The 12,500-nt window shown below is 37.8% G+C and overlaps 1 non-coding gene across 1 annotated transcript; it reads left to right on the forward strand.

Annotated features, from left to right (window-relative positions):
• Positions 1-2,827: 2,827 nt before the first annotated feature.
• On the forward strand, positions 2,828-2,901 carry trnan-guu (transfer RNA asparagine (anticodon GUU)). The gene has a single exon. It is a non-coding gene; the product is annotated as a tRNA-Asn (tRNA).
• The last annotated feature ends 9,599 nt before the right edge of the window (positions 2,902-12,500 follow it).

The following is a 12,500-nucleotide window of genomic DNA, read 5'->3' on the forward strand; positions in this document are numbered from 1 at the left end:
AAGCCAAGTACAAGGTTGTCCTGGAAGAAAACTTGCTTCCTTCTGCTCTGACAATGTTCCCCAACTCTGAGGATTGGTTTGTCCAGCAGGACAGTGCTCCATGCCACACAGCCAGGTCAATCAAGGTGTGGACGGAGGACCACCAGATCAAGACCCTGTCATGGGCAGCCCAATCTCCAGACCTGAACCCAATTGAAAACCTCTGGAATGTGATCAAGAGGAAGATGGATGGTCACAAGCTATCAAACAAAGCCGAGCTGCTTGAATTTTTGCGCCAGGAGTGGCATAAAGCCACCCAACATCAATGTGAAAGACTGGTGGAGAGCATTCCAAGACGCATGAAAGCTGTGCTTGAAAATCAGGGTTATTCCACCAAGTATTGATTTCGGAACTCTTCCTAAGTTAAAACATTAGTATTGTGTTTTTTAAAAATGAATATGAACTTATTTTCTTTGCATTATTCGAGGTCTGACAACACTGCATCTTTTTTGTTATTTTGACCAGTTGTCATTTTCTGCAAATAAATGCTCTAAATGACAATATTTTCATTTGGAATTTGGGAGAAATGTTGTCAGTAGTTTATAGAATTAAACAAAAATGTTCATTTTACCCAAACACATACCTATAAGTAGTAAAACCAGAGAAACTGATAATTATGCAGTGGTCTCTTAATTTTTTTCCAGAGCTGTATATGCATCAGCACTGTGCTGTGGCTCGAGCTTGTTTGACGACGCAGGCAATGCAAAAATGCCAAAACTTGCTTTTGCATTGTAGAACCTATTTAATTTAAATGCACGCTATGCCTTTAAGAACACAAGTGCCAATTGAGAACATACCGGCAGCTTGTTAAGTGTTAATTGTCTCCCCTTTGTACCAAACATATTTAAACCAAAGGAAATAGTAATGTATTACAGTGCCATTTTCTAATGTGATTAAGAAATGCAAAAAGCACCGTCCCTGGGTGGGCTTGAACCACCAACCTTTCGGTTAACAGCCGAACGCGCTAACCGATTGCGCCTCAGAGACCAAACTGTTAAACTGCCAGAGCATACGGGAGATACTGCACAACGTGATCGAGGCAGCAGAAACATAAACTAATGTTAACAGAAAATAAATATAAAAAGAGAATTTCGACAAAAGCTGCCGGGAAGCTCTGCCGCTGCTGATTGCTTGTTTCTACGCGCTTTGAAAAGGGAGTCTCATCTTCCAGAATATCACTTACAATGTGGGCCATCAAAAATAAAAAATAAAGTTTCTAAAGAAGATGATTTCAGCAACCTAAAACACCACACGAACACTTGTCATGTGACACTTTCTATATTGGCTTGCTAGCTTGCAATTGGCTGCTGGTCCGCGGCGGTGCGGCACTGAGCGTTGGTTTATCATGTTACAGGTGTTATACACTGAGTGCTGGTTTAACATGTTACAGGTGTTATACAATGAGCGCTGGTTTATCATGTTACAGGTGTTATACACTGAGCGCTGGTTTATCATGTTACAGGTGTTATACACTGTGCGCTGGTTTAACATGTTACAGGTGTTATACACTGAGCGCTGGTTTACATGTTACAGGTGTTATACACTGAGCGCTGGTTTAACATGTTACAGGTGTTATACACTGAGCGCTGGTTTATCATGTTACAGGTGTTATACACTGAGCTTAGGTTTATCATGTTACAGGTGTTATACACTGAGCGCTGGTTTATCATGTTACAAGTGTTATACACTGAGCGCTGGTTTATCATGTTACAGGTGTTATACACTGAGCGCTGGTTTATCATGTTACAGGTGTGATACACTGAGCACTGGTTTATCATGTTACAGGTGTTACACACCAGCTCCAGTAGGCACTGAGCGCTTTTCACCTCCAGCGACAGTGTGTCACTGACGCTGGCATGCGTATCGGGTGCATAATGACGTTTTTATTAATGCCACTTTCTTACGGACAGTAGTCAGGGTGATGATACAAGACCAGAGCCAATAAACCTGTTATTTTCTTGTCCTTTCACTACCATATTCTATTGTGCTTGTTCAGAATACGCGTGAATCCTGAAAACATCTTGTTAATATTTAAACAAAGCCAGCAGCCACTTTATTGATCACTCTGTGGATTAACCGCTATTGGAATACAGATGCTTGTGTTAAAGATGTTAATAGACTTTCAATGTACACGTTTTAGAGCTAAGCGTTTGTTGAGGCAGTTCCAGTGTTTGCCTTTTGGACTTACTCTGGAAGATATACAAAAAAAAAAAAAAAAACATTTGTTGAGAACCGCATTTGGGAGAAAACTTAACAGTTTTGAAACGCATTAGTAAAGGCATCTATTATGGTGTTTCCGAGCTATTGAACGTTTCGCTTGTTAGGGCGGGCGAGTCTGTTACAAAGAATTGCCACACTGTATGTATCTCCATAATGCGTTGGGACTAAATACGCCGATGCATTAAAACTACTTGGAGAATGCGGGCATCGATCCCGCTACTTCTCGCATGCTAAGCGAGCGCTCTACCATTTGAGCTTATTCCCCTCGTGATGTGCTGGCGATTCTCATGGGCCGATGTGTTCACCAGTTACACCACAGAAGTGCTATGGTTTGAGATAAGAGCACAGCCTTAAATATAAAATGTCTCCTCTGCTTTTACAATGGCTTAATAATAATAATAATAATAATAATAATAATAATAATAATAATAATAATAATAATAATAATTGATAGCTCTGACAGGACATCAGCACAGCCAGACTATATGGGGGAGTAGGATATAAATGTGCAGGATATAAATCTCGCTTTGCTAATCACTCCCGTATGCGGTGGCTCTCTAACAGTTTGGTCTCTGTGGCGCAATCGGTTAGCGCGTTCGGTTGTTAACCGAAAGGTTGGTGGTTCAAGCCCACCCAGGGATGGTGCTTTTTGCATTTCTTAATCACATTAGAAAATGGCACTGTAATACATTACTATTACCTTTGGTTTAAATATGTTTGGTACAAAGGGGAGACAATTAACACTTAACAAGCTGCCGGTATGTTCTCAATTGGCACTTGTGTTCTTAAAGGCATAGCATGCATTTAAATTAAATAGGTTCTACAATGCAAAAGCAAGTTTTTGCATTTTTGCATTGCCTGCCTCGTCAAACAAGCTCGAGCCACAGCACAGTGCTGATGCATATACAGCTCTGGAAAAAATTAAGAGACCACTGCATAATTATCAGTTTCTCTGGTTTTACTATTTATAGGTATGTGTTTGGGTAAAATGAACATTTTTGTTTTATTCTATAAACTACTGACAACATTTCTCCCAAATTCCAAATAAAAATATTGTCATTTAGAGCATTTATTTGCAGAAAATGACAACTGGTCAAAATAACAAAAACGATGCAGTGTTGTCAGACCTCGAATAATGCAAAGAAAATAAGTTCATATTCATTTTTAAAAAACACAATACTAATGTTTTAACTTAGGAAGAGTTCCGAAATCATTACTTGGTGGAATAACCCTGATTTTCAAGCACAGCTTTCATGCGTCTTGGCATGCTCTCCACCAGTCTTTCACATTGATGTTGGGTGGCTTTATGCCACTCTTGGCGCAAAAATTCAAGCAGCTCGGCTTTGTTTGATAGCTTGTGACCATCCATCTTCCTCTTGATCACATTCCAGAGGTTTTCAATTGGGTTCAGGTCTGGAGATTGGGCTGCCCATGACAGGGTCTTGATCTGGTGGTCCTCCATCCACACCTTGATTGACCTGGCTGTGTGGCATGGAGCACTGTCCTGCTGGAAAAACCAATCCTCAGAGTTGGGGAACATTGTCAGAGCAGAAGGAAGCAAGTTTTCTTCCAGGACAACCTTGTGTCACGGGTGACCTCGAACCAGTTATTATGTGTAGTAAGAAATTGGATTCCTTTGCATGGAGAATTTCAGTGGCTAGAGTTCACTGCTCCTCGATTGATTCAGATTCAGTTGTATTAAGTCTGCCCACTAATAATGTAGAGCAAAATAGGTATTGTGGTGTTTGCAGAGCCGACCCGAGCTGAACCCAAGACAGAAGTGGAGTCCTGCTGGGAACGAGCTGAAACATTGGACATGGACTAGATGATTTAAAAATGAAATGTATTAATGAGATGATATGTGCTGTAACCATTTGTAATGTTTGAATAATCTTTAGTCTGTAACAAATACTGTAAAGTGCTCTCTCTGTTAGACCGTATAACAGAATCTGGTACAACTTGATACACTGGCCGGCCTTGAGCAGTCTCTTATCAAGATAGGCACAGCTCCAAAATTGAGGGCTGGAATTTTTAATATTTTTTCAGCTTAAATACAGAATAATGCTATACTAATAAATACATGTTAAAATGTTTGCTTTAAATAGTATAGATTGTTGTGGTAACATATAATCATAGGTAGTGATAATTATTGTTAGTATGAAATACTATGAACAATTTGTATGTATAAGATCATATGATTCACTTTGCTTAATATGATAGCATACCTGAAGCTGTTTTCTATCAAGATGAGCATAGTTGAAAACTGAGTCCTAATTCAATGAAAAGAATTACGGTGTGCTTACATTCAAGAATTATAACTTCTGAATATAAAGGGAAAATGAGTTAGAAGTATTCTTAAGGGAAAGAGAAAACAGAAAAGGATTAAAAGACCTCGCTTTGAGTAGGTTTCTGCTTGTAATTCAGTTTTAAAATAAGTAGGTGAGTAAGAACAACCTAGAGTAAAAGCAGACTATAACTTAAGAAAAATAAGCATTGTCAGAAGATACACCACAAATAGAGAGCAGAAAAATTGAATAAAATCCTATTGTAATATTGCTGATATACTGCTGCTAGCAGAAAGAAATAAGGTTAGCAGCCATATGCTATAAGAAGTAACGTACTAGTTTGACTTTGAAGTTAAAAGATGCAGCATAAAGAAAAGTTGTGGTAGAACATACAAAATAAAAGGATTGAATAAATAATGAAGACTAAAAAGCAGGAGGTAGGTTTTAGAAGAATAAACTATGTGACCTGTCTTCTTGAACTCTCTATCAGCCTGACCTTGGAGAGATTAATATTAGCTGCAGTCCTTCTCTTTTGTTCACGCTACTCTTCCTTATAATAGGAGGTAAGCATATTAATGGTATTATTGTATCTCACATTTATTGGTTATATTGCTATGAGGTTTTGAAACTATGTTTTGGTATTGAGGGTGTTATATTGAATGTGCTAAAACATAGCAGTGGGTGCTTGTAGGCTTTGTGCTTAACCAGCCTGAGGGCTGCACTGAATACATCTAATTGTATTATGTTATTGAAGTATTAAATGCTGAAGCTTGTAATAAACTTAGGATTGCTAATTATTGTTACATGTTTTCGGGTTTTGGTAGTATGTGCAAACTACTAAACCAATATTAAAGGCATTTTAATAAAACGAAGGAGCGCTGATGTTGCTCTGATTCGTAAAACTTTGAATAAATGAGTCTGAGTGATTTTCTTGATTAAATAAAAAGGTTTTAAGGACACACCGCTCGTCCATTGCTCGAACATAAACCACTAGGAGTTTTAAACATCTCTGTCCTCCTTAACGTCTCCCCTGAGTTAAGAGTTTGTGCAGAGCGAATAATATAATAAAAGAGAACGTGAAAAGTGAAAACGTGACAGTTGGCGCCCTAAACATGGGGCGAGCGAAAAACGGTCCGCAAAATAAACCTAATCTAGAAAACACTAATAAATACAATCGACCAATAATAATTAAAATTGTTTAACATTTTGAAACGCGTTACTGAAATAGTTTAAACATTTTAATTCCATCACGTAATTTTGTAAAGTGAATTGCGTATGGGTATTTAAACTCCGGAAACCCGACGTTGTGACGCAACCCCAGATGCGGCAACCTCACTTGTGCACAAATCTTCCGGTAAAATAAAGTCTAGCAAAAGAGGACGTTGAACGGGCTATTATAAATAGTAAAAACGGGCTACTCTACATGGCATCTGCCAAAAGTTTTGAAGAAGAATTTCTTGAGATAAATAACCAATTGGAAGAAGGGGCTCACGCAGTTGTCAACACATTATCTCAAATAATAGATAGAGAAATTAATATTGATGATAATCTGGAAAGCGCTTCGGATAGGGGGGAACAGGATGAGATGGAGTCTCAACTTTCCTCCTCTGAGTCAGAAATGGGGGAAGAAACTGCTAACAAAAAACGAGTATGTGAAAGTAAGCTGTTACTTGCCTTAATGTGTCCAAAGAAAGAAAGAAAAATAAGTTAAGCAAGCAAAGGAATAAATCTGATGAAAAAAAAAAAACTGCAAGAGAAAACTCAGTAAAACTGCCTTGGGAAGCTGCAACTAGCAGAGAGGAGAGAGCACCGGCTCCACCCACTAATTCATGTGACTTGCGATCAGGTCCTAAAGGGATACGAGCACAGAAAGAAACAAACTCTGAAAAACTTAGAGCGCTGAATACGTTAGACAACCAATGTATAATTTATTGGCTGTTACACCTAATGTCTGCCAAGAAATAAATAATAATGAAAACCTCTTACATGGAGCAGGTGTGGTTAGAGCCCTGTCTGATGCAAGCGGTTTAATAATTCAGGAAGAAAGTTACGATTGGATTTAAAAAAAAAAGGTAAAGTTAGAAGTGAGGAATGGATGTAACTGCAACCAGTTTGTTACATGCATTTCATTTGCTATGATTCATGTAGTCCTAGAGAAGGAATGCTGAATTCAGTTAAAAAATTAAGTGAAGCAGTGTTAGCAGCCTTGATACAGCCTCTGCTTGTAATGCAAGTGAGGAATGTTTAGTTCACCCAGAGGGGCGGTAACCTGCAGGGAGAGAGAGAGAGAGCTCACAGACTGCACCAGCTTGTGAGTATAAGGAGGAGGGGGTCTTGGAGAGCCCAGAGATCGGGAATGAACAGAGAGCAGACCTGAAATAACAGACTGAAAGACATAGCAGACGTTCGATTTTTAACCCATTAGCAGCACAAGCAGCTGAGATTATGATAGAGAAGGTGGAAGATTATTTGAAATATTGGAATTAATAAAGATAATGATACAGAAATAAATAATTATATTACATTAAATAATTTAATACAATTAAATAAAATTAATTAATTAATTAATTAGAATTAAATTAAATTAAATTAGATTAAGCATCAGGGTATGAAGCTGAGTACAGCCTATAAAGAAAAAGTTAGAAGTATTTCTTCCCCAAAAACAATAAAGCAACTCCAAGCCGTGATGGGGTTGTTTAATTATGCGAGAAACACTGTACCAGGATACTCCTGGCAGCCCCGTTGTATCGAAAGATTTCCCACGGTAACGCTGAGGGAAAGGGGTCTCGTGGACAGAAGAAGACGAACTTAGGCTAACGCAGCTTAAGACGTTAATACAAGAAGCGCAGGATATTACCACTCGAGTCAGTGGTAAGTCCTTGGAAGCCTACTTCCATATTGGTGAACAAGCTGCAGTAGAGGTAGTGAAAAATAAAGGGGATGAAATGCCAATAAAAAATTTGGGTTTCAATTTCACAAGCACAGAAAAGCAGTTTTGTTATGAAGAAAGAATGTTGACTGCCCTCACTAAAGTAGCTCCGTCCTTGTTCAACCTAGCTCAGGATGATCTTTTTGAAGTTTTCAGTGACATCCCAGGACTCGCGACCCTGACTAAAGGATCACTGATAAACATGAAAGCGCTTAAATTACGGTGGGATAGATGGGTCACTTTGCTAGCAGACCCTAGAATAATCTTCACTACCGTCTCCGGGCTAGCCTCTAACCTCAGAAGTAAATTCCTTCACCTTCCCCCGTTTGAAAAATGGGAGGAATGAACTGCCCCAGCAGGACAGCCGTTTGTGCCTGACTGGTTAATCTTCTCAGATGGATCCTGTCAAAAAATTGAGGGCATTCCAGTTTGTGGAATAGGGATATCCGTCGGAAGAGATCGGAATGGAATTTATGAGGAAACATAACACCACTCTGAAGTGGTATCAGGTCGATCCGCTCAAGTAGCAGAAGCTAAAGCCCTATTGAAGGGATTACAAATGGCTCGAAATTTGGGGGCGCCCAGTGAGACCATACTATTGATTACAGACTCAAGCTACTGCACCCAAGCATTCAATATTCACTCTCTAGCATGGAAAGAGAATGGTTACTCTGACCATAAGGGTAAGCCCATAGCACATGCCAATGTATGGAAAGAGATTGAACCATTGAGGAGTAATAGGATCAGTGTTCAGCATACAGCAGGTCACCAGAAGGGGAAAGAAATAACTATAGTGGGAAATAATCGCGCTGATGAATTAACGCAAGGAGCAGTACAAGGTCATCAAAATTTGATCTTTCGAGCATCAGCAGCAAAATTGATCAATTTGCTAGCTGATAGCCAGCTGTTGTCTGAGTTCCCCCTGGACGGGGACAGATACCAGTTGGAACAAGGGATTCGATACCGACTGTTTAAAACAAGCAAAAGGGTAGTACCCCCTAAAGCAAGCCGACAAGCCATAATACTGGCAGCTCATCAAGGAGCAGGTGCCTTGCATAGTGCACTTAAGGGAACTTTGCATCAGTTGCGAGATTAATGGTGGACTGAACTGCATGCTGAAACTGTGGAGATCTGCAGAGGATGTTTGCCCTGCCTACAACACATTCAGAAACCAAAAGGAACAAAGTAAGAATTGCACCTGGAAATATTTCATTAAATATTTTCATGAATGAATTTTTAAGAATCACAAATACATATTTGAATTACAGACTGCATGAAAAATTAAAGACTTTATTCATTTGACAATGATTAAGGAAAAGAAAGTATACAGTATACTATTTAACTCTAGAGTATACATTAAATAAATGAAATTCTGTTTATAACAATTTAAAAAGAAAAATATTATTGCAGTTTACTAGTAATTCTGTAATGGCTGTAAGTAAAGCCTAGCATGGTTTCGTCTTATTTTATTACATGAATTGGAAAAACAAAAATAGGAATAAAACTTAATAATACATTTGAACAGTAATGAAAGTAAAAACTTTTATATTATAAATGTGATTATTTTACTGGTTACATCGTTAAAATAAAACTAAAGCTTTTGTGTGTTGTTTTTGCAAAAGGAATGTAACATAATTGTTGTCTTGACTTGACAGGTAAAGCAAAACCATGCAATGAGAATGATAGGGATTTAAGAGAGCAGTTTGGAAAGTACAAAATGCTTATGACTGTTTATTGAGAAAGTGTGTTAATATACACTTTGCTTTTGAAACACAGAAGGCAGCTTTTGTATTGCAGAACTATTGAAAAAAAGTACAATGAATATTTTTTTTTTCTTTTAACACTTTCTTAAATTCAGTTTTGATGTGCTCTGGGTGTTTTTGACAAATGGAAAAGATAAGCAGCTTGGTCTTTGTGTTTTAAATATGTACTAACTTTTGTAAGTCTGTAACCAGAACTGAAAGAAGGAGTGAACCTTGCTTGGAAACCATGACAACACTGATAAACAAGTCAGCTGGGAGCCACTTTAACTCTTTAGGTGCAGGTATAGTGGAAGAAGTTAATAGGTATGCTATTGCATGCAATTATATTTTATACGTTTGAAAAAATAACTTTTAGCCTGTCTTGGTTTTAGTGATTATATATCATTGATTAACAACTATGGGTTTTTGTAACATCAGTTGATAAAATAACATTAAGAAATGTGGAAGTTTATTCTTTAAGTCTGGGTGATATATTCATTTTAACAGATATATCTGCTTGTAATAAGACAAAGAAAAACTTGCACTCATATTTCAATAGAGACCTTGTGAATAAATAATCAAACGATGAAACAGGTCATTGAAGGAGAAGCAAGCGCTTTTTTCTCTGTTACGAGCTGATTTCCAAGAGAATAATAATAATACATTTAAAAATTATAATATAAAATAAAATAAATAAGCAAGAACCCATAGCATAAGCATTGGAAATTGCTGAACAGGTTCCTTATGACCCAGTGATTTATAGGGATTCATTTACATAGGATGATATTTAAATACTTTTCCAGCAGACCCTACTGTATAGACAGATATATATTTATGAGCAGGGAATGACAAACATCCATTTCATAAAGCAGCAGGGATTCTGGAAACTGTTTGAAATATTTAATATAACAAGAATAATGAAAATTTAAAAAAAGAAAACATGTGAACAATGTTGTTATACTGCACCTTGGCTTTCCTCTGTTCGTGTTCTTTATGAGGAGCAGGAGCCGGGGTTTGAATCTGAGTCTCTCGAGGAACCTGAAGGGGGATCTGTCACGGCTGACCCCGAACCAGTTATTATGTGTAGTAAGAAATTGGATTCCTTTGCATGGAGAATTTCAGTGGCTAGAGTTCACGGCTCCTCGATTGATTCAGATTCAGTTGCATTAAGTCTGCCCACTAATAATGTAGAGCAAAATAGGTATTGTGGTGTTTGCAGAGCCGACCCGAGCTGAACCCAAGACAGAAGTGGAGTCCTGCTGGGAACGAGCTGAAACATTGGACATGGACTAGATGATTTAAAAATGAAATGTATTAATGAGATGATATGTGCTGTAACCATTTGTAATGTTTGAATAATCTTTAGTCTGTAACAAATACTGTAAAGTGCTCTCTCTGTAAGACCGTATAACAGAATCTGGTACAACTTGATACACTGGCCGGCCTTGAGCAGTCTCTTATCAAGATAGGCACAGCTCCAGAATTGAGGGCTGGAATTTTTAATACTTTTTCAGCTTAAATACAGAATAATGCTATACTAATAAATACATGTTAAAATGTTTGCTTTAAATAGTATAGATTGTTGTGGTAACATATAATCATAGGTAGTGATAATTATTGTTAGTATGAAATACTATGAACAATTTGTATGTATAAGATCATATGATTCACTTTGCTTAATATGATAGCATACCTGAAGCTGTTTTCTATCAAGATGAGCATAGTTGAAAACTGAGTCCTAATTCAATGAAAAGAATTACTGTGTGCTTACATTCAAGAATTATAACTTCTGAATATAAAGGGAAAATGAGTTAGAAGTATTCTTAAGGGAAAGAGAAAACAGAAAAGGATTAAAAGACCTCGCTTTGAGTAGGTTTCTGCTTGTAATTCAGTTTTAAAATAAGTAGGTGAGTAAGAACAACCTAGAGTAAAAGCAGACTATAACTTAAGAAAAATAAGCATTGTCAGAAGATACACCACAAATAGAGAGCAGAAAAATTGAATAAAATCCTATTGTAATATTGCTGATATACTGCTGCTAGCAGAAAGAAATAAGGTTAGCAGCCATATGCTATAAGAAGTAACGTACTAGTTTGACTTTGAAGTTAAAAGATGCAGCATAAAGAAAAGTTGTGGTAGAACATACAAAATAAAAGGATTGAATAAATAATGAAGACTAAAAAGCAGGAGGTAGGTTTTAGAAGAATAAACTATGTGACCTGTCTTCTTGAACTCTCTATCAGCCTGACCTTGGAGAGATTAATATTAGCTGCAGTCCTTCTCTTTTGTTCACGCTACTCTTCCTTATAATAGGAGGTAAGCATATTAATGGTATTATTGTATCTCACATTTATTGGTTATATTGCTATGAGGTTTTGAAACTATGTTTTGGTATTGAGGGTGTTATATTGAATGTGCTAAAACATAGCAGTTGGTGCTTGTAGGCTTTGTGCTTAACCAGCCTGAGGGCTGCACTGAATACATCTAATTGTATTATGTTATTGAAGTATTAAATGTTGAAGCTTGTAATAAACTTAGGATTGCTAATTATTGTTACATGTTTTCGGGTTTTGGTAGTATGCGCAAACTACTAAACCAATATTAAGGAGCGCTGATGTTGCTCTGATTCATAAAACTTTGAATAAATGAGTCTGAGTGATTTTCTTGATTAAATAAAAAGGTTTTAAGGACACACCGCTCGTCCAGTGCTCGAACATAAACCACTAGGAGTTTTAAACTTCTCTGTCCTCCTTAACGTCTCACCTGAGTTAAGAGTGTGTGCAGAGCGAATAATATAATAAAAGAGAACGTGAAAAGTGAAAATGTGACACTTGTACTTGGCTTGAATCATGCGTCCTTCACAAAGACAAATCTGCCCGATTCCAGCCTTGCTGAAGCACCCCAAGATGAGTCCAATTTTCAGCTTTTCCCAACACCTGGTCGTCTAATGGTTAGACGGAGACCTGGAGAGGCCTACAAGCCACAGTGTCTCGCACCCACTGTGAAATGTGGTGGAGGATCGGTGATGATCTGGGGGTGCTTCAGCAAGGCTGGAATCGGGCAGCTTTGGCATGAATCAAGCCAAGTACAAGGTTGTCCTGGAAGAAAACTTGCTTCCTTCTGCTCTGTCACGTTAATTTCCAGCTTCCCAGCATCAGGCCATTCCTGCAACCTTCTTGTTCCTGGATTTGCACTTCTTCATTTGCCCCCTTCATCAAGGCATTTAATACAACTTTCAAAGTCCATTTCATTCAATTTGAGCTTCCAGGCACAAATAAAAATGTC

Source organism: Acipenser ruthenus, chromosome 55, assembly GCF_902713425.1.
Source record: "Acipenser ruthenus chromosome 55, fAciRut3.2 maternal haplotype, whole genome shotgun sequence".
Classification (NCBI taxonomy): domain Eukaryota; kingdom Metazoa; phylum Chordata; class Actinopteri; order Acipenseriformes; family Acipenseridae; genus Acipenser; species Acipenser ruthenus.